The 23516-nt window shown below is 43.1% G+C and overlaps 1 long non-coding RNA gene across 1 annotated transcript; it reads left to right on the top strand.

The window, feature by feature from the left end:
* Positions 1 to 1992: 1992 nt before the first annotated feature.
* On the top strand, positions 1993 to 21960 carry LOC118357341. Its single transcript, XR_004820288.1, has 3 exons — positions 1993 to 2172; positions 3700 to 3756; positions 21900 to 21960. It is a non-coding gene; the product is annotated as an uncharacterized LOC118357341 (long non-coding RNA).
* The last annotated feature ends 1556 nt before the right edge of the window (positions 21961 to 23516 follow it).

Genomic DNA, 23516 nt, shown 5'->3' with positions numbered 1-23516 from the left:
TCACTCCTGCCTCGAACACTGCAGGACATACAATTGATTAAGTGTCATCAGTCTGGCTGGTTCCTATCAGAAGACAGAAACTATGGGCGCCTGGGTGGCTCAGTCGTTAAGCATCTGCCTTCAGCTCGGGTCATGATCCTAGGGACCTGGGATCGAGCCCCGGGTTGGGCTCCCTGCTCGCTGGGAGGCCTGCTTCTCCCTCTCCCACTCACCCTGCTTGTGTTCCCTCTCTCACCGTGTCTCTCAAATAAATAAAATCTTAAAAAAAAAAAAAAAAGAAACTACGCAATGCTTTAAACAGAGAAAGTGAAACAAAGAATGTCAAGCTGGGGCGCCTGGCTGACTCAGTCAGAAGAGCTTGTGACTCTTGATCTTGGGGTTATAATTTCGAGCCCTACTTTGGGCATGGAGGTTACTTTAAAAAAAATTGTGTTTAAATAAAAAAAAAAAAGAAATCATAGATGGGCGAACTCAATATGATATCCTAACGCTGAGGGAGAGTATCCAAGGAGAGACACACTTGGGAGAGAGGCCATCGCCCCAAAGCTGAGGCTCAGTTCTTTTTCTTTTTTTTTTTAAGATTTTATTTATTTGAGAGGGAGAGATAGAGTGCAAGCAGCAGAAGGAGACGGCGAGGCAGGGTCCTCCTGAGCAGGTGGCCCAATGCAGAACTCAGTCCCCGGACCCCCGAAGGCAGACGCTTTACCGACTGAGCCACGCAGGTGCCCCTGAGGTTCAGATCTTATTGGAAAAGACATAGTTGCAGTCTACCGGATAGCAGAGAAATTTGCTGGATTGCACAAGCCAGAGCTGCTGTGGTCTGGGGAGCAGGAGACAAGTGCAGGTGAGCCACAGCTGGTGGCCAGCTATGTGAGTGTACAGAGGGAGTCGGGGCACCAATATGGGGGGGAAAGGGGCGCCGTACTTGGGGCCTTGTGGGAGGTGATTGCCAGACATGGGCTGGGGTTGTGAGGTGACTGATGGAGCTAGCCTTCTGGGTGCATGCCTGTGTCAGGGTGCCACCAGATGCTTTGTCATCTATGGTGTGGCCATTGGAAAGAGCAGGACACGCCCCCTTCTTCCTACAGTATCCTGACAGCGCCATCTACTGAGAATACTTCACTGTGCTTAACACTCAAGAAGAAATGATTTAAAGGAATGCCATCCATTTTCAAAAGGTTACTGAAGGATGAATTTGGAGCCGAGAGGCAAAAAATCAGTAACTGACACAATAAATGTTAGGTGGCTGGCTGGCTGAAGTGGTCCCGGGTTGGGAGAATTTACTCTTTCCACACCTCCCAAAGCCTACCTGCGCTTTCGATAAAATTCAAGTTGAAACGTCCCACTTTTTTTTTTTTCTTTTGAGCGTAATGCCGAACCTTTCGCCAAGGTTCCAACTGGATGGCTGCGGCTTAAGTTGGGCTAGTGGCCGCCGGCCAGGAAAGGGAAAGGGAGGAGGGGAGAAGTAGAAGGAGTGCCCCTGGGCCTGGAGCCTGGCGCTGCGAGATGCTGAGGACCAGGCCGCAGGTGGGGACCAGGCCGCAGACGAGCCCCAGTCCCCCAGCTCTGGCTCTCCGTTCCGGGGCTTCCTTACGCCATCCTATCACCAGGGAGAACTCCTTGAGTGTCGACTCCCAGAGTGACCCCAACGAATCCCCTCGTATCACCTCTGTGTCCTGGATCCGGGCCCTGGTTGCGGCGGCACAGGGACGACCACGGTCGCGCCAAGCGCCCACCTTCCTCCCTCGTGTCGCCGCCCCGCTCCCTCCGTGACAGCAGCCCGCAGCGAGCACCCAGCACGCAGGTTTCCGGCCTGAGCCTCTCCAGCCCCAGGCGTGGCCCTGCGGCCCCCACCGCTCACTTCCTCCGCCCTTTCCCCAGCCCTCCCCTGCGGCGTGGCTGGAGGCCCGCCTGGCGCCCGGGAAACCGCAGACCTCGCGGGAGGCGGGGCTTCGGCCGCGCGTTCACTGCGCAGGCGCGGACGGCCGCAAACCCGTCGTCTGTACTGCGTTTTGTTCAAGATCCTCGCAACGATTTCTGGTTCTACTGCGGATCATAACCCAGCCAACCTTCCAATGCAGGTGTTTCTCACCTGTCTTACTATGAAGTGGATCTAACTACCTTTCCTGGATTACTCTCGGCTTAGTGACTTAATTGATAAAACTGAATCATGTGAGTTGCATGAGATATATTTCAGAAATTAAATCCAAATCTCATTTTTTTAAATGAGGAAGTTGAGACCAATGAATGAATTGGCAAAACTGGAGCTGCCATGGTACCTCTGTCTCTTTATACTCAAGAACTGGAATAAAGTAGCCAGTAAGGTGTAAGGTGCCAGTTCCTACGTATATTTACCAAAATATTTTATTAAAAGGTGTTTATTCTTTTTTTTTAAAGATTTTATTGATTTAATTGACAGAGAGACAGAGAGAGAGAGAGGGAACACAAGCAGGGGGAGTGGGAGAGGGAGAAGCCGACTTCCTGCCGAGCAAGGAGCCCAATGCGGGGCTCAATCCCAGGACCCTGGGGTCATGACCTGAGCCTAAGGCAGCCTGTTAACCGACTGAGCCACCCAGGCGTCCCAAAGGTGTTTAATTTTTTTTTTAAGATTTTATTTATTTATTTGAGAAGAGAGAGCATGGGCGGGGAGAGGGGCAGAGGGAGAGGGAGAAGCAGGCTCCTGCTGGGGGGTGGGCGACGGCGAGGCCATGGCTGCTCCACCCCAGGACCCTGGGATCATGACCTGGGCTGAAGGCAGACCCCTGACTCACTTATCCACTCAGGCACCCCAACAAGTATTTAATCTATCAATCTGAAGTGAGAAAGGGATCCTATACTTCCAAGTTTACATTGTATTATGACATTGAGCATTTTTTTGTGTTAGGAGCTCTTTGCATTTCCTTATCTGTAAACCGTTTGTATGTATCAGAGGAAAACTATTTTGAAAAGAACATGTTTTGACGAAGAAACAAGACAGAATAAATAAACGTAGAGTTTATAAGTAAGATAGTTACCACATGGGGCGCCTGGGTAGCTCAGTCGTTAAGGCCTGCCTTCGGCTCAGGTCATGATCCCAGGGTCCTGGGATGCAGCCCCGTCTGCCTCCCTGCTCGGCGGAAAGACTGCTTCTCCCTCTTCCACTCCCCATGTTTGTGTTCCCTCTCTTCACTGTGTCTCTCTCTGTCAAATAAATAAATAAAGTTAAAGAAAAGAAAAGAGTCAGATGCTTAACCCACTGAGCCACCCAGGCGCCCTATATTCTACTACTTTAGATACCTCATACAAGTAGAATCATACAGTATTTGTCTTTTTGTGCCTGGCTTATGTCACTTAGCATAATGTCCTCACAGTTCATCCATGATGTAGGATATGATAGGATTCCCTTCCTTTTTAAGGCTGAATAATATTCCCTTGGATATATATACCACATTCTGTTTATCTATTGAGCCATTGATGGATATTTGGGTTCCTTCCGCTTATTGGCTTTTGTGGATAGTGCTGCTAATGAACATGGGTATGCAAAAATCTCCTCAAGAACCTGTTTTCAGTATTTTTGGATATATATCATAACTGGGATTGCTGGATCATATACTGTTGTATTTTAAAATTTTGGGGGAACCTCCATAGTATTTTTCCATAGTGGTTGTACTATTTTACAAGCCCACAAACAAAATTAAAATCTTTTGTGCTTCAAAGCAGATTATCAAGAAAGTGAAAAAACAACGTACAGAATGGGAATTGCAAATCATAAATCTGGTAAGAGATTCCTATCTGGACTGTTTAAAGAACTCTTATAATGCAATAAAAGTGCTAAAAAATTAAAACTCAAGTGATCCAATTAAAACACAGGCAAAGATTTCAATAAACATTTCACTAAAGAAGATACGCAAATGGCCAATAAGCACAGGGCGCCTGGGTGGCTCGGTTGGTTGAGAAACTGCCTTCGGCTCAGGTCATGATCCTGGAGTACCGGGATCGAGTCCCGCATAGGGCTCCCTGCTCAAGGGCCAGTCGGCTTCTCCCTCTGACCCTCCCTGCTCTCGTGCTCTCTCTTTCTGATTCTCTCTCTCAAATAAATCAATAAAATCTTAAAAAAAAAAAACAAAGAAATGGCCAATAAGCACATAAAAAGAAATTCAGCGTCATTAATCCTTAGGCAAATACAAATCAAATATCTGCCTGTTGAATTATGTTGAATATCTGCCTAATAATCCATTAAGGATGTTTCAAATTTATTTAACTTTTTTTTAAAGATTTTATTTATTTGAGAGAGAGAGAATGAGAGATAGCACGAGAGGGAAGAGGGTCAGAGGGAGAAGCAGACTCCCTGCTGAGCAGGGTGCCCGATGTGGGACCCGATCCCGGGACTCTAGGATCATGACCTGAGCCGAAGGCAGTTGCTTAACCAACTGAGCCACCCAGGCGCCCTTATTTAACATTTTAAAAAGATTTATTTATTTTAGAGAGAGAGAATGTGCCTCTGAGGGAGGGGTGGGGTGGGGAGAGGCAGAGGGAGTGGGAGAGGGAGAAAAGCAGACACCCTCCTGAGTGAAGAGCCCAACTTGGGGTTAGATCTCATGACCCTGAGATCATGACCTGAGGCAAAGTCAAGAGTCTGATTGAGCCACCCAGGTGCCCCTCATTTTCTTTTTATTAAACCGTTTTTTTAAGCCAGTCTCTTAAACCATAATTCATATATTACAATGTTCACTCATTGGAAGGGTACAATTCATTGATTTTCACAGATTTGTTCAACTACTACGGAAATCACCCTAGAAAGAAACTTGTACCCATTAAAAGTCATTCCCTATTCCTCTGTCCCTACCCTCTTTAATTTTCCTCCTCTGGGTTCTAGGCAACCACTTATCTACTTTCTTTTTCTCTACAGATTTGCCTATGTTTAAAATTTCATCTAAATTAAATCATGTAATATGTGATCTTTTGAGACTGGCTTCATACAAATTCGAATGTTTTCAAGGTTCATCTATATTATAGCATTTATTTAGTACCTGACTCCTTTTTTATGGCCAAATATTGCCTGGTGTGGACATACCACATTTTCATTATCCGTTCAGCTGTCTATGGCTATATGGGTTGTTGCCAATTTGGGATTATTGTGAATAATGCTGCTTATGAACATTTGTGAACAAATGTTTTTGTGTGAACGTATGTTTTCATTTTTCTTCGGTAATGTATCTAGGAGAGGACGTGCTGGATCATATAACTTTTTTTTAAAGATTTTATTTATTTATTTTACAGAGAGAGACACAGTGAAAGAGGGAACACAAGCAGGGGGAGTGGGAGAGGGAGAAGCAGGCTTCCCATAGAGTGGGGAGCCCGATGCAGGGCTCGATCCCAGGACCTTGGGATCATGACCTTGGCCGAAGGCAGACGCTTAATCACTGAGCCACCCAGGCCCCCGTTGGACTCCTTTTCTAAGAGCATTAATCTCATTCATGTGGGCTCTGTCCTCAAGACCTTATCATCTCCCAAAGACCCCACAACTAATACCATCACGTTTGGTGTTAGGATTTTAACATATGAATTCAGGGGGACACAAACACTCACAGTATAGCAGTTAAGATGCTTTTAATTTGACTCAGTTTAAGTCATCTATTTTTTGTTGTTCATGCCTACTAGACTGGCAAAACTTTCTATATCTGTAAACACAAAATGTGCGTGGAAATACAGAAATGGGAACTGTCTTAACTGCTAAGAAGAGTATAAAACTGTACCACCACTTTATATAGCAGTGGCTTTCTAGGAAAGTTGAATGTGCATAGCCCCAGTTCTTCATCTACCCCACCCCGCCCCCAATTCCATGTTGTCTGCCAAGTGGTTTTGTAGTTTTGTTATGGTCTGAATGTTTGTGTCCCCCCACCCCCAATTCCTATGTTGAACTCCTAACTCCCACGGTGATGGCATCAGGAGCTGTGGCCTTTGGGAAATGATTCGATCATGAGGGTGGAGCTCTCATGAATGGGATTAGTGCCCTTAGAGAGGCTCCCCACCCCCAGAGCTTTCTTGCTCCTTCCTTATGTGAGATTACAGCAAAAAGGTGGCAGTCCATGCACCAGGAAGCTGGCTCTCATCAGATATTGAAGCTGCTGATGGCTTGATCTAGGACCTCCCAGCCTCCAGAACGGTAAGAAATAAATTCCTTTTCTTTATAAATCACGTAGTATGGTTGGTATTTTTGTTATAGCAACCCAAACAGACTAAGATGAGTTCCTTCTACTAAAAGAGAGGGGTCTGCTTCCATTTATTTGTTTGTTTGTTTATATTCTCTACACCCATCTTGGGTCTGAACTCGAGATCAAGAGTTGCAGGTACTTCCACTGAGCCAGCCAGGCACCCAATTTTTCTTTTCTTTTCTTTTCTTCTCTTCTCTTCTCCTACTTCCTTTCTTTCTTTCTTTCTTTCTTTCTTTCTTTCTTTCTTTCTTTCTTTCTTCCTTCCTTCCTTCCTTCCTTCCTTCCTTCCTTCCTTCCTTCCTTCCTTCCTTTCTTTCTTTCTTTTTCTTTCTTTCTTTCTTTCTTTCTTTCTTTCTTTCTTTCTTTCTTTCTTTCTTTCTTTCTCTTTCTTCCTTTCTTTCTTTCTTTCTTCTTTCTTTCTTTCTTTCTTTCTTTCTTTCTTTCTTTCTTTCTTCTTTCTTTCTCTCTCTCTCTCTCTCTCTGTCTTTCCTTCCTTCCTCCCTCCCTCCCTTCCTTTCTTTTATAAAAGATTTTTATTTATTTATTTGACACAGAGAGACACAGTGAGAAAGGGAACACAAGCAGGGGAAGTGGGAGAGAGAGAAGCATGCTTCCCGCCAAGCAAGGGAGCCCGACATGGGGCTCGATCCCAGGACCCTGGATCATGACCTGAGGCGAAGGCAGTCGCTTAACGACTGAGCCACCCAGATGCCCCTATTTATTTCTTTTTTATTTATTTATGCTTCCCTTTAACTTTAGATTAGCCGTGTGATATGACTTGGCCAATAAAATAAGGCAGAAGAAGTACTGTGTCAGTTCTGAGCCCAGGCCTTAAGAGATCATGCCAATTACCATTTGCCCTCTGGCATATTTGCCATTGCCAGGAAAGAAGTTCCCTGGGTAACGGCTGCAACCTCAGACAGGCCTCGGAAATTAACAGGCAGTTATATCTTAGTCCAAACCTCAGAGAGAAGCCTCATTCAGCTTGATCTGTAGCTTGAGGCTTAGCCAAACCCAGCCTGGATCTGCTGACCCCTCCTAGCCTATTCACAGATACAGGAGTGGTAATAAATAATTGTTACTTTCGGAGCACCTGGGTGGCTCAGTCATTAAGCGTCTGCCTTCGGCTTGGGTCATGATCCCAGGGTCCTGGGATCGAGCCCCACATCAGGCTCCCTCCTCCATGGGAAGCCTGCTTCTCCCTCTCCCACTCCCCTGCTTGTGTTCCCTCTCTCGCTGTGTCTCTGTCAAATATATAAATAAAATCTTTAATAATAATAATAATTGTTATTTTAAGCTAGTGAAGTTGGGGGCTGTATAAGTAAAAAGGTAACTGGTAAAATACAACTACTTAATGTCCCGATAATTCCATCCTTAGTCATATACCTGAAAGAAATTTAGGCAAGGATAGATGTAGAGGGACAGTTAGAAGCTACTGTAATTATCCAGGTAAGAGGTGACTATGGCTTGGCACCACTGGAGCTGGAAGAATTTGCAAACAGCTAATTTTTTATGGGGGCTTTAATGGGAGATGTACCTCAAGTCTAAAATCTGGAAACCCACAAGAAAAAGAATCAAAAAGTATATGCCAGGCAAACTTTAATTAAAGAGAGTTATTTAGGGGCGCCAGGCTGGCCCAGTCCGTGGAACATGGGACTCTTGATCTTGGGGTTGTGAGTTTAAGCTCCACATTGGGTACAGAGGTACTTAAAAATAAAATCTTAAAAAAAAAAAAAGAGGGAGTTATTCAACCTATCTTGATAACCAAAAGAGACCTTAAGACCAAAATCATAATGAAGATTTGAGGAAGATCACTTCATTAAGACAAAAGACCCAATTCACCATGAACATATAAGTTTTAAATATGTATAAAACAAATAATGATATCAAAATATATAAACCAGGGACACCTGGGTGGCTCACTCAGTTAAGCATCTGCTCAGGAGGCTCAGGTCATGATCCTAGGGTCCTGGGATCGAGTCCCACATCGGGCTCCTTGCTCAGGCGGGAGCCTGCTTCTCCCTCTCCCTCTGCCTGCCGCACCCCCTGCTTGTGCCCTCTCTCTGACAAATAAATAAACTCTTAAAAAAAAATATATATATATATATATAAAGCAAAACTGATAAAATTAGCGAATCAACCGTAACAGTTGGAAAAATCAACATGTCAATTTCAATTAACCATAGGTTAAGCAGATACAAAACCTGTATACTCAAATTCTTTACCATGGACTCTCCTTCTTCTCTGTATATGAAAGAAATTAACATTTCGTTTGTCATATATATATATTTTTTAAAGATTTTATTTATTTATTTGACAGAGAGAGACACAGCGAGAGAGGGAACACAAGCAGGGGGAGTGGGGGAGGGGGAAGCAGGCTTCCCACCAAGCAGGGAGCCCGAGGCGGGGCTCAATCCCAGGACCCTGGGATCCTGACCTGAGCTGAAGGCAGACACCTAACTGACTGAGCCACCCTGGCGCCCCTGTTTGTCATATATTTTTAAATATATATATTTTAAAAAATTATTAATCAAATTTAACAATCTTTTCCTTTATAAACTTTGTGTATTAATTCCTTCTTTAAAAAAGACTTTTTCATCCCAGTATTATAGGTATTAAATATTTAAAATATTTATCAATGTTCCTTCTAGTAATTTTATAGCTTTCATTTATGTTCAAATCTTTGATTTCTATGGATTTATTTGTGGGTATGCTGTGAAATAAGGATTCATCTTTGTGGTTTTTTCCTCAATACCTAGCCAATATCATTTATTCAACAACCCACCTTTTCTTCTTTGATTTGAAATACCAATTTTACTTTATATTAAATTTTCATATGTATTTGTGCTATTTTGGGCCATCTTTGTCCCATTGATCTATTTTTTCTGCAGCACCAAATTGCTTACATATTTCAAAAATATCTGCTGGGCTACTCCCTTCTCATTTTCTCTTTTTGGAATTTTCCAGATTAATTTTTTCAAATTCCAAAAAGAAACCCATGGCACCTGGGTGGCTCAGTGTGCTGAGTGTCTGCCTTTGGCTTGGGTCCTGATCCCAGGGTCCTGGGATCAAGCCCCATATAAGGCACCCTGCACTCCAATATAGCAGAAATGTCTACAATAGCCAAACTATGGAGAGAGCCTAGATGTCCATCAACAGATGAATGGATAAAGAAGATGTGATACACACACGCTCGCGAGTGCGTGCACACGTGCGCGCGCGCGCACACACACACACACACACACACACACACGCAGAAGAATATTATGTAGCCATCAAAAATGAAATCTTGCCATTTGCAACGACATGGATGGAACTAGAGGGTATTATGCTAAATGAAATAAGTCAATGAGAGAAAGACAATTATCATATGATCTCACTGATATGAGAAAGTTGAGAAAAAACACAGAGGATCATAGGGAAGGGAGGGAAAATGAAACAAGACAAAACCAGAGAGGGGGACAAACCATGACGGACTCTTCATCTCAGAAAACAAACTGAGGGTTGCTGGAGTGGTGGGGGGGTGGGAGGCATGGGGCGGCTGGGTGATGGACATTGGGGAGGGTATGTGCTGTGGTGAGCGCTGTGAATTGTGTAAGACTGATGAATCACAGACATCAGTCTCACTGTACCCCTGAGACAAATAGTACATTATATATTAACAAATAAAAATAAATAAATAAGTAAAATACCATTTTAGGGGCACCTGGGTAGCTCAGCTGGTTAAGCATCTGCCTTCAGCTAAGGTCATGACCTTAGTCCTGGGATTGAGCCCCACATCGGACTCTCTGCTTAGTGGGGAGTCCACTCCCTATGACTCTCCCTCTGTGCTCTCATTCTCTCTCTCAAAAAATAAATTAAAAATCTTAAAAAAAAAACAAACCTAAAAGACTATTTTAGGAGTGCCTGGGTAGCACAGTAAGTTGAGCATCAGACTCTTGCTTTACTCCCAGGTCCTGAGATTGGGGTCATGAGATCAAGTCCTGAGATGGGCTCCACGCTCAGCACAGATTCGGCTTGAGATTCTCTTTTTTCCTCTTACTCTGCCCTTTCCACTCATGCTCCTCTCTATCTCTCTCTCAAAAATCAATCAATCATTCAATCTTTATTTAAAAAGTACATTTTAGGGGCACCTGGGTGGCTCAGTCATTAAGCGTCTGCCTTCAGTTCAGGTCATGATCTCAGTATGCTGGGATTGAGCCCCGCGTCAGGCTCCCCGCTCGGCGGGAAGCCTGCTTCTCCCTCTCCCGCTCCCCCTGCTTGTGTTCCTGCTTCTGCTGTGTCTCTCTCTGTCAAATAAATAAAAAATAAAATCTTTAAAAACCACTATTTTAGTCCACCGGTGTATCCAATCAATATGGGTGGAAGGGTGGATTTGTATGCCTTCTGTTTTTCAATGCTAAGTCGGGGAAGCATTTCCCAGGCAGATGCAATATCCATTCCTATCAATATATTCAGGTAAAGGAGACACAACCATTGCACATAACGCCTCTTCAAACGCACCAATTTCTTTCCAAATTTTCACCTTAATGTCATCCCTTGAATTCTTATATCCTCCCAACCGAACTGTAGCCCCCATTAGGACTTCAGCAGCAGATTTTAGAACCACAGTGCATGGGGCTGCCACGTCAAGGATCCTAGAAATGTTACTTCTCCACTCAATGACTATTTTACCTATTTATGTGCATATGCCTTTTGGTCCCCAACTGGGGTCATGTCAAAGAACCTAGGCCCCCTCATCATTTCTTATTTTGATTAATTGTAGGAACATCACCCCAGGTAATTGGAGGTCAAGTTTCTTGAATTCCTCCAAAGTAGGACAAATAAAGCAAGTTTGTTTAGGACCCCTCAATTTGGAAGGACCAATACTGGTCTCATATACTGGTCTTACCATCCAGATCCTTGCAGTAATATGCCAGTTTTCTGTAGAAAAAGACCACAGAAACAAATTAGAAATAAAACATTGTAATTTATGAGAATTATAGTGTAGAAAGTAAGCAAAATACTTATTAAACAGGACCAAGGTACCAAAACTCCAGTCTTTAAAATTAGAATTATAGGGTCTCCTTTATATATATTAATATACCAAAGACCCACTTCAAGATTTGCCTGGGGGTAAGTAGAGAAGGAAGGGCTTCATGACACCTGTATGGAAGATTAGACTTTGGATACTTAGTAGGTAAGGAAAATGTGGACCTTACCGTAAATTAGCAATCTCCAAAAAGGTTACTGAAAAGGTTTACTGATAACATACATGTGAAAGAGGTACTGATATCATATGTTTGAAAACACTATTTAGAATAACAAAAAAGTATAATATTTAATGCCTATAAATGTACTATGATGTTTGTCCAAGGGAGTTAAACATTAACCATCTTTTCTGTTTATTGAATGCTTATCTCTTTTCTTTTTTTAAAGATTTTATTTATTTGACAGAGCGACAGCAAGAGAGAGAGAGGAGAGAGAGCAAGCACAAGCAGGGGGAACAGCAGGCAGGGGAGGAGCAGGCTCCCTGCTGAGCAGGGAGCCTGATGTGGAACTCGATTCCAGGACCCTGGGATCGCAACCCGAGCCGAAGGCAGCCACTTAACCGACTGAGCCACCCAGGCGCCCCTGAATGCTTATCTTAGTATGTGACTTAGACTTATTTTTTATTATGGAAAGGCTGATTTCCTCCCTATAGTCTAGTAAGACAGGGCTGAGAATTGACATTGTGTTTAGCAATATAGAGATCATTAGCATCTTGAGAGGAACAATTTTGATGGAGTGATGGTGTTGCAAATTTGATTGTGGCGTGTTCAAAATAGAATGGGAGGATTTCAGACGAAATATACTTCAAGAAAACAGAGTATTAAAAGAGAATAATAGAGGGGCGCCTGGGTGGCTCAGTCGGTTGAGAGGCTGGTTGCCTTTGGCTGAGGTCATGATATCTGGGTCTTGCCATCCAGCCCTGTGTCAGGTTTCCTGCTCAGCACAGAGTCTGCTTCTCTCTTTCTCTCCCTCTGTCCCTCACCACTGTTCCTTCTCTCTCTCTCTCAAATAAATAAATACAATCTTTAAAAATAGATAGATTTTATTTGACAAAGCGAGAGCACAAGGAGGCAGAGCGGCGGGCAGAGGGAGAGGGAGAAGCAGACTCTGCACTGAGCAGGGAGCCCAAGGTGGGGCTCTAACCCAGGACCCCGGGATCATGACCTGAACCAAAGGCAGACGTGCCCCAAATAAAATCTTTAAAAGAAAATGAATAATAGAATGATAAAAGTGATTTTTAAGAATCAACAAAATAAATCAACATATCAGGAAGGCCTAATGCCTTAGTCTTGGACCAAATGTACTTGGATCAAAAATTTAAGAATACATGAAGTAGGGCGCCTAGTGGCTCAGTTGTTAAGCGTCTGCCTTCGGCACAGGTCATGATCCCAGGGTCCTGGGATTGAGCCCCACATCGGGTTCCCTGCTCCGTGGGGAGTCTGCTTCGCTCTTTCCCTCTATGCTCTCTCTTGCTCTTTCTCCAATAAATAAATAAAATCTAAAAAAAAAAGTCTCTATCTAGGATATATTTTTGTCTCTTCTTTCCAGTTTTAGTTTGAGACGGGGATGCAAAGGATCCTGATCATAAAACTTACTCTTCGGGCGCCTGGGTGGTTCAGTCTGTTGAACGTCTGCCTTCAGCTTCAAATTTTTTGAAAAGATTTATGTATGTATGTATGTATTTGAAAGAGAACACTGCGTACACATGCATGCATGAACAGGGGGAAGGGCAGAGAGAGAGGGAGAGAATTTCATGCGGACTCCCAACTGAGCAGGCAGCCTGAAATGGGACTTGATCTCATGTCCCAGAGATCATGACCTGAACCAGAATCCCGAATGGGATGGTCCTAGAATCGAGTACTGTGTCAGGCTCCTGGCTCAGCTGAGAGTTGTCTTGTCCCTCTCCCTCTGCCCTGCTTGTGCTCTCTCTCTCCCTTTCTCTGAGAGTCTCAAATAAATAAATAAATAAAATCTTTTTTTTTTAAGATTTTATTTATTTCTTAGAGAGATAGCCAGAGCAGGAACAGAAACAGGGGGAGTGGGAGAGGGAGAGGGAGAAGCAGGCTTCCCACCGAGTAGGGAGCCCCATGCGGGGCTTGATCCCAGAACCCTGGGACCACAACCAGAGTCGAAGGCAGAAGCTTAGTGAATGAGCCACCCCGGAGCCCCAGTAAATAAAAACTTTAAAAAAAATTGTGGGATGCAACTAAGGGAAATTTACAGCTGTAAATGGTTATAATAAAAAATATATAAAAGCAAAATATCATTTTCTCCTTATGAAGCTAAAAAACAGACAAGCAAGTTAAACCCAAAGTTAGTAGAAGAAAGAAAATAATAATGAAAACAGTGGAAATCCATATAATAGAAACAGATAGGCTAGAGAAAGAAATTAATGAAGTCAAAAATTAGTTCTTTGAAGATTAATATAATTGGTAAATCAATAACAAAGGGACACTAAGAAACAAAGGCGGAAAATACAATTTACCAACTTCAGAAAGGTTTTTTAAAGCTTTATTTATTTAAGTAATCTCTACACCCAACATGGGGCAAGACCTCGAGATCAAGAGTTGCATGCTCTTCCGACTGAGCCAGCCAGGTGCCCCTTTTTTGCTTTTCATGGCTGCATAAATACTCCAACATATGGATGTATCAGGGCATATTTAAGCAAAGTCCTATTGATGGACATTTAGACTTTTTTTTTTTTTGGCTATTTCCAAGAGTGCTGCAATGAGTATCATTGTGTAGTTGTCTGAATAATGACTTAGCATAAAGTCCTAGGAGTGGATCAAAGGGTTTTCATATTTTATATTTCCATGTCTATAACTGACATTATTTATTGCATACATTTTATGAGTTAAAGAAAAATCACATTAGATGCTATTCTCATTAAATCCTCACAGGAACCTTTTCAAATAGCTTCAAGTATTACATAAAAAAAAATTGAAACCCAAAAGATAGCAAAGTAACCTGTCCAAGGTCACAAATGATAGGGCTAGGATTTTAATTTGGGTGTTTTCTAACTCAGAGAACCTGGTTTGGGCCCTTTTATCTGACAGCATTTCAGAACACCATACCAAATTACTCTCCCTTCAGTCTTTTTTTTTTTTTTTAAGATTTTATTTATTTCTCAGAGAGAGAAAGAGATACAGAACACAAGCAGGGGGAGGGGCAGGCAGAGAGAGAGAGAGAAGCAGACCCTCTGCTGAGTAGGAAGCCTGATCCGGGACTTGATCCCAAGACCCTGGGATCATGACCTGAGCTGAAGGCAGACACTTAACTGACTGAGGCACCCACCCGTCCTATACCCGTTACTTTTTTAATCACATCAATTTTTTTAAAAGATTTATGCATATATGTATGTATTTGAAAGAGAACGCTGTGTACACATGCATGCATGAACAGGAGGAAGGGCAGAGGGAGAGGGAGAGAATTTCATGTGGACTCCCAACTGAGCAGGGAGCCTAAAATGGGACTTGATCTCATGTCCCAGAGATCATGACCTGAACCAGAATCCCGAATCCGGTGCTCCACCGACCGAGCCACCCACGCACCCCTAGTACTAAATATTTTTCAGTCTTTGCTATTATTTTGAGACTGAGGTGCTCGCTTTGGCAGCACATAGGCTATTATTTTGAGAGTCAGAATATGTGCCTTCTGTGTTACAGGTTTCCTGGCTGCACAGAACATCCAAATTTGAACTAATTGTTCATTATATTCTTCTAGTTTCTTGATGATTAAGTTTTTATTTTTATTTGTATTTTATTTATTTATTTATTTATTTGAAGATTTTATTCATTTATTTGACAGAGAGAGGGAACGCAAGCAGGGAGAGTGGGAGAGGGAGAAGCAGGCTCCCCGCTGAGCAGGGAGCCCCATGCAGGGCTCGATCCCAGGACCCGGGGATCATGACCTGAGCCGAAGGCAGACGCTTAATGACTGAACCACCCAGGTGCCCCTATTAATACATTTTAAATGTATTTTGGCTTCACATGTAGTTTATCAGGGGTTTAGAGTGCTCTAGTTCCAAAAACCTCAGCATTATTTATAAAGGAATCCGTTTATGATAAAGAAAGGCAGTATGGAGAATATAATCTGAAGACTTGTAGGAGTCTTGATATCAAATACTTACTGTCCCTGCAAGTTGCTCTGTCCCTCTTTGGGAATCAGGCTTGCTCACCCAGGATATGCAAGTTGATAAAGTTAAACTTTTTCACATAGTACAATAAAAGCTGACGTTACAAGTTTTCTTTGCAAAATGGTTTCATAATTTGAATAACATAATCAAAGCTTCAACAACTGAGACAGAATTACTAATACACATGTGAGGGCGCACACACACACAAACACGTATTTGTGAAGAGGGATCTGTGAATACAGTACACATAAATTCTAAAGTGACTTGTGCCTGAGGGTTAGAGAGGGATGGTGGATAGCAGTGATGAAGAAATGTTCTTTTATTCATTTATTTTTTAAGTAATCTCCACACCCAATGTGGAGCCCGAACTCACAACTCCAAGATCAAGCCTTGCATGCTCCACCCACTGAGCCAGCCAGGTGTCCCAAAGAAATGGCCTTTTGAAAAACACTATACGGGGGGGGACAACTGTGTGGCTCAGTTGGTTAAGTGTCTGCCTTCCACTTGGGTCATGATCCCAGGGTCCTGGGATCCAGTCCCTCATCGGGCTCCAAGCTCGGCGGGGAGCCTGTCGCTCCCTCTGCTTGTGCGCTTTCTCTCTGACAAATAAAATCTTTTTTTAAAAAATAAAAATGCATATTTTTGGGTCCTGAACCCGGAGATTCTGATTCTGTACATTTGTGATGATTTCCCAGAATCTGCATTTTTAAAAAAACTCCAAAGATCCTTTCAGTTAGTATGGTACACTAACAAAACACAATAGAATAGGCAAATGTGAGCCATTAAAAGGTTTTCAGGAGTAACATGTTCACATTTTAGATTATTCTCCCTGTATTATGGGGAAAGAATTGGAAGTGGGCAAGACCAGAAATAGAGATTTTAATGATTAGATCTACCAATATGGGCCTAGATCAGGATCCACTGGAAAACAACAGAGCAGAACATCCGGGGCTTTGGAGTCAGGCAATTCAGGGGTTGAATATAGACTTTTCTGCATACAGTCAGAATCACCCTGGACATTAAGGCTGTGACTTCTTTTTCCTTATATAAAAATAGTGATGGAGTGCCTGGCTGGCTCAGTCAGTAGAGCACACGACTTTTGATCTCAGGGGTGTGTGTTCAAGCCCCATGTTGGGTGTAGAGATTAGTTAAAAATAAAACCTTTGAGGGCGCCTGGGTGGCTCAGTTGGTTAAGCGACTGCCTTCGGCTCAGGTCATGATCCTGGAGTCCCTGGATCGAGTCCCGCATCGGGCTTCGTGCTCGGCAGGGAGTCCGCTTCTCCCTCTGACCCTCTTCCCTCTCGTGCTTTCTATCATTCTCTCTCTCTCTCTCTCTCTCTCTCAAATAAATAAATAAATAAATCTTAAAAAAAATAAAACCTTTGAAAAATAATTAATTAAAACTTATTAAAATAAAATAAAATGGGGCGCCTGGGTGGCTCAGATGGTTAAGCGTCTGCCTTCGGCTCAGGTCATGATCCCAGGGTCCTGGGATCAAGCCCCACGTTGGGCTCGCTGCTCGGCAGGAAGCCTGCTTCTCCTTCTTCCACTCCCCCTGCTTGCGTTCCCTCTCTCACTGTGTCTCTCTCTCTGTCAAATAAATAAAATCTTAAATAAGATAAAAATAAAATGGTTATAATAACATTATCTCCTTTAAATGAATATTCAAGAGAGTATTTAAAAATCTTATTACACACTTATTGCTCAATACTAGTAGCTAATCTGGGAACCTGTTGGTTGGTTTGGAATATATTACAAAGGTAGACTTGACTAGTAACTATTTGGATATGGTAGGTATAGGAAAGTAAATATCCTAGGATAACTGCCAGGCTTCTGGCTCTGATAGGGTGGATTATATTGCCGGGAACCAGCACAGAAAATCCTGAAAAAGGAGTGTGGGAAGAAGATAATGGGTTTGATTTAGGACATATTAGATTTGTAGAATTTCCCTGAGAAGTGTGATTCCTGAGTGCCTATCTGGGAGGTTTCGCATACATTAGCACCAGTCCTCACCGCAAAGTAAGAAAATGATGACTTCAATTTATGTATTTTACAGAGAAGGAAACTGAGTGTCTGAATCAGGTTAGTCTAAACGGAGATACCAAGTAGGCAGATATGTCTGAGACTTGATGCTGTAGACTCTTAAACTGAAGATCCAGATTTGAGCACAGTTAGCCTAGAGGTGTAAAGGTGCTAAGGGAAAGAAACAGGGGTAAAGCATGAGGACTGATAGTAGAGCAGGTCTGACTTCTAGACTCAGCTCTTCTTCCATGTGTGTCCATTGGGAAGTTATTACCCTCATCATCTGTAATAAGATAATAATGCCTCATCTTGGTTTATGAAAATGAGAGATACATTTAGAGTAGTTATCACACACGCAAAATAGAGCATTTATCACAGTACTGGGCACATAGTTGCTACACACATATGTTTAGAAAGAGTCAGGTAGGGCTCCTGGGTGGCTCAGATGGTTAAGTCTCTGCCTGCGGCTCAGGTCATGATCCCAGGATCCTGGGATCGAGTCCCGCATCGGGCTCCCTGCTCAATGGGGAGCCTGGTTCTCCCTCTGCTTCTCTCTCTCTCTCATGAATAAATAAATAAAATCTTAAAAAAAAAAAAAAACACTTAAAAAAAAAGAAAGAGTCAGATAAACTAATATCTAAGGTCAAAGCACTTAACCATCTATGTTACTTCTAAGAAGACAGGCACCATGTCTGTTTGCTCACCTGCAACATCTTGGACATACCTGATACCTAGGAAGTATTAACAAATATTCCTTGAGAGGCACCTGGGTGGCTCAGTCGGTTGAGTGTCTACCTTTGGCCCAGGTCCTGATCCCAGAGTCTTCGGATGGAGTCAAGCTCCCTGCTCAGTGGGGAGGCAGCTTCTCGCCACCCCCCTCGTGCTCTCTCTCTCAAATAAATAAAATCTTAAAACACACACACACACAAAACCCCACAAATATTCCTGGAATGAGTTAATGAAGAATGAATTTTGAGGTGCTTTTTACATTTTAGCTTGATCTATTACAATGGCTCATGAAGGACAGAAAATTCATTCCAGTGGATTGGTTTTTTTGTTTTGTTTTAAAGATTTGATGTATGTATGTATGTATTTATTTGAGAGAGAGAGAGTGAGCGAGAGAGATCACAAGCTGGGGGAGGGGTAGAGGAAGAAGGAGGAGCCGGCTCCCCACGGAGCAGGGAGCCCAAAGAGGGACTGGATCCCAGGACCCCGGGATCATGACCTGAGCTGAAGGCAGATGCTTAACCTACTGAGCCACCCAGGTGCCCCTAATTACAGTGGATTAAAGAGGGATGCGGGGCAGTTTCTCAGTGGAGATGGGTTATAATCAACTCCAACTGTGAAGAGAAGGCAATACACCTTTGGATGGGTAATTTAAACTTCCAGAATTTTAGTTTCTTTACATATAAATGATAGTTAACCTCAGAGTGCAGCTTAAGGATCACGTGAAATAAAATTTATAAATATTTTTCCATGTAAAAGGAATGCTATACAAATGTACTCATAGTTATTTTCCTCTAAGTTGAAACTGGCTTCTTTTTCTAAGATTTTATTTATTTATTTGACAGCTAGAGAGAGAGCACAAGCAGGAGGAATGGCAGAGGGAAGGGGAGAAGCAGGCTCCCCGCTGAGCACGGAGCCCGATGCCTGGGCTGGATCCTGGCACCCTGGGACCATGACCTCAGCCGAAGGCAGATGCTTAACTGACTGAGCCACCCAGGTGCCCCCAAACTGGCTTATTTTTCACTATTCTTTTGGAAAATGCAAGTGGCATAAGGAAAGACACAGTAAAGAGCCATTGATGGAGTTAAGAATAATAACCATATTTCTCTTATCCTGACCAAGACTGCCGAGTCTCAGTAGTTAAAAAGAACCCTTTTTCTTGACCTAATGAATAAGAATTAATCAGGGAACCTGTGGAAATTAGCGTATTTGTGCTGAACGGTTCATCAGGCAGCACCCGAGGGACAGGCAAAGCCTACACAGTTTGGGGAATGTTAAGTATGATGGTAGGATTAAGTGGCTGAAGAAGGATTTGAGATTTAGGAAATGAGATCTGGCATCTAGGGGAGGCTGAGAATCAGGGAAGATCTAGGGTTGCAAAACGGACAGGAACTGTGCGGCTAATCCGGTTTAATGTGCACTTACTATTTTGTCTGAGAATGTTCACTTCAACTGTGGAAAACAATTGGAATTTATGTAACACAGGAGGCACATTAATTATAGGTAAGTCAGGGGCTCCTCCCTGGCTCAGTCGGTGAAGCATGTGACTCTTGATCTCGTGGTTGTGAGTGATGCCTACACTGGTTGTGAAGATGACTTAAAAAAAAATCTTTTAAAAAAATTATAGATAATTTAGTAACCAGTAAGACATACTAGATTTAGGGGCGCCTGGGTGGCTCAGACGGTTAAGCGTCTGCCTTCGGCTCAGGTCATAATCCTAGGGTCCTGGGATCGAGCCCCGCATCTGGCTCCCTGCTCCGTGGGAGGCCTGCTTCTCCCTCTCCCACTCTCCCTGCTTGTATTCCCTCTCGCTGTCTCTCTCTCTCTGTCAAATAAATAAAATCTTAAAAAAAAAAAAAAAGACATACTAGATTTAGATAGAGGACACATGCAGAGAGGAATGGAAGGGGGCACCAGATACTCTTCTTTAGCCTAACGCTAAATATCCTTACTTAGCTGAGGCACTCAGTCAACTCTGAACAGGGCCGTCCATCGTTGACACCCATTCCATCCCGCATGTATTCTGCTCAGGTAGTGAAAATAAATTGCAGGGGCGCCTGGGTGGCTCAGTCGTTAAACATCTGCCTTCGGCTCTGGTCATGATCCCGGGGTCTTGGGATCCAGACACACATCGGGCTCCCTGCTCGGCAGGAAGCCTGCTTCTCCCTCTCTCGCTCCCCCTGCTTGTGTTCCCTCTCTCGCTGTGTCTCTCTCTGTCAAATAAATAAATAAAACATTTTTTAAAAAATAAGAAAAGAAATTCCATAGCTGCTCATCAAGCCAAGGAGAGCTCCTTCTGCGGCTAGAAGTAGTTGCCCCGGCGTCTGGGAAAGAAGAAGCCTGTGGGCTTGTGTCCAGGTACCTTCCTTCTGCAGAACCCTGGCCCTTCAATCTCAAGTTCTCGTCCCCCGTCCTTGCACCCGCATCACGCACCAGAGACCTATCATAGGAACATCACTTGCACCCTGTCCTAAGTACAAGAGGATGCGCATCTCATTCCCCATACTTTGCGCCATGAGAGTTTAGTGAGATGGATTTAATACGAGTCTAGCGTCTTTATTTGATCCACGATCTTTTCTGATACCTTGCTTGATAGTATATGTGGAGGTAGCACTACCGTGGCATTCAAGTCATTTCTTAGCTTAACCTTTTAAGATCCTCAAGAACACTTTCTTATTGTCCATCAACCACCCAGAAACCAAGAATTTTTTTTTTTTTTAAGATTTTATTTATTTGTTTGACAGAGAGAGACACAGCGAGAGAGGGAACACAAGCAGGGGGAGTAGAAGAGGGAGAAGCAGGCTTCCCGCCGAGCAGGGAGCCTGATGCGGGGCCCGATTCCAGGACCCTGGGATCATGACCTGAGCCGAAGGCAGACGATTAACCACTGAGTCACCCAGGCGCCCCCCAAGAACCTTTTAAGGAGAGACTGGCCACCAGCCGCTTCGTCTTTTTCAATCGGGTTTCACTTCAGTCTCACACAGAGGAACCTATTCAAATGCCTACCTTTCAGCAACCTTAGTCGAACTAACTTCCTGTGCCTGAAGCTTTTGTCGGCCCCAACTGGCTTCTTTATTTAACAAATTCCCTTTATCTGCCGCTTGGGGCAAAGCTCATTTGGCCCCAGGAGGCTTCCAATATTTACTAAAGTTCCTCCCCCACTTTCTTGCCCCCGTCTGGCGGTTGTCTGCCTTTACCTTTAGGTTTGCAGTCATGGCCTGTTTTTTCCCTGTAGACACCGGCTTTTCTGAATAGTAGGATTATTCAGAAACGAATGAAACGTGTCCTTTACCCTGAGAACCGGGTGCTTGAAATTCAGTAAGCAAGGCTTCTAATCCTCCCACTTTAGAGCTTTGGATCAAGACTGTGAAATTCAGAAGAGCTTGGCAAATCAACCCTGTGTGCTTCTTCCTTTCAGGTACAAACTGGGAGGGAAATGCAAGGGGAACATGAAGAAAACGTGAGCTTTAAAAACTAAAATATGATAAACTAAAATAGGACACCCGAGGTAACAACCGCCTCCTTTTGGAAGATGGAGAGAGAAAGATTTTCAAAAGAAAGGGATGTGAAAAGATGGAGGGGCTGGCTGGCAGGTGAATTTATCATTAATTCCCTTTCTGCCTTATCTCTATTTTACCAGGATATCGTCTTGGTGAGTCTGTGACCAAAAGGATAAGTGAACGGCTTGAAATTGAGTTTGCACCTCTCCTAATGCGCCTTGGCAACTTTTTCAAGCTTTTATGTGGCTTGCTTAGGAAGATAGTGAATTTTGCTTTTATTTTTTTTTTTAGGATTTTATTTATTTCTTCGACAGACCGAGAGAGCGCAAGCAGGGGGAGCAGTAGAGGGAGAAGAAGAAGCAGGCTTCCTGACGAGCGGGGAGCCCGACATGGGGCTCGGTCCCAGGACCCCGAGATCACGACCCGAGCCGAAGGCAGACGCTCAACAATCAGAGCCACCCAGGCGCCCCCAATTTTGCGTTTACTGACTTTATTCTCAAACAGCAATCTTATACCTTCCTAGGTACTTATTTATATATATACACACACATATATGTTTTACATATATATTTCTGTTTATATATTTAAATATACGTTATATATGTTTATATATATTGTTATATATAAATGTTTATTGTTATGTTTATATATGTTATATATAAACATATATATAACATGGGTATGTTTATATGTTAATAGCAACATAATTTATACTGGCAAATAACCAAAACAGAAGCAATTTTAAATAAGTTGTAGTGCATCTGTAATATGTAATATTATATAACAGTTGAGGCAGATCTTAATTTCCTCGTGTGGAAAGATCTCTATGATACATTCTTTTTTTTATTAAAGATTTTATTTAGTTATCCATAAGAGATAGAGAGAGAGAGAGAGAGAGAGGCAGAGGGAGAAGCAGGCTCCCCAGTGAGCAGGGAGCCCGATGCGGGACTCGATCCCAGGACGCTGGGATCATGACCCGAGCCGAAGACAGAAGCTCAACCATCTGAGCAACCCAGGCGCCTTATGATATATTTTTTAAAAGAAGAAAACAAACAAAAAACACCTGGCTGGCTCAGTCGGAAGAGTGTGCTAGTCTTTATCTCCGGGTCAGTGGGTTCGAGCCCCATGTTGGGTGTAAAGATTCCTAAAAACAACAACACAACAACAAAAAAAACCCATAAAACAAAAAACAAAACCCACTCGTGTTTCTGTGTTCATGTGCATCATCCATTTATCTCATTTACTGATTTTTAAGTAAGCTCTTTGCCCAACGTGGGGCTCGAACTCACAACCCTGGAGAGATCAAGAGTCACTTGCTCTCCTGACTGAGCCAGCTGGGCACTCCCTCTATGACATATAGATAGTTTTTTTCTGATATATTCTTAAGTAGAAAAAGCAGGTTGCAGAACAAAATGCGTGATGAAATTCCATATTTGGATAGGAAAAATGTGTTATAATTCTGTTGTGTGTCGTGTGTACACGTAGAAATGTCTGCAAAGATAATTTCAAAGTTAACAGTGATGTTAAAAAAGTTAACTTTAGGGGCGCCTGGGTGGCTCAGTGGGTTAAACGTCTGCCTTTCGCTCAGGTCATGATCCCATGGTCCTGGGATCTGAGCTCCATGTTGGCCCCCTTGCTCAGCAGGGAGCCTGCTTCTCCCTCTCCTCTGCACTTGTGCTCTCTCTCCACATCTCTTGTGTCTCTCTCTCTCAAATAAATAAATAAATAAAATCTTTAAGGAAAAAAGTTAACTTTATGTAGTCTTGTTTTAATATTCTACAAGTAGTTTTCTTTTTTTTTTAAAGGGAATGACAAGGTCACACTGAGATCTTAGGAAGAGTCCCAAGACCTAATCCTTCCCTTAGTTCAACTACCTGAACTTCACCTTTATGTTCATATCAGAAATAT

The sequence above is a fragment of the Zalophus californianus genome, chromosome 9 (genome assembly GCF_009762305.2).
Source record: "Zalophus californianus isolate mZalCal1 chromosome 9, mZalCal1.pri.v2, whole genome shotgun sequence".
In the NCBI taxonomy this organism is placed as follows: domain Eukaryota; kingdom Metazoa; phylum Chordata; class Mammalia; order Carnivora; family Otariidae; genus Zalophus; species Zalophus californianus.
This window is presented reverse-complemented; position numbering and strand designations above follow the sequence as displayed.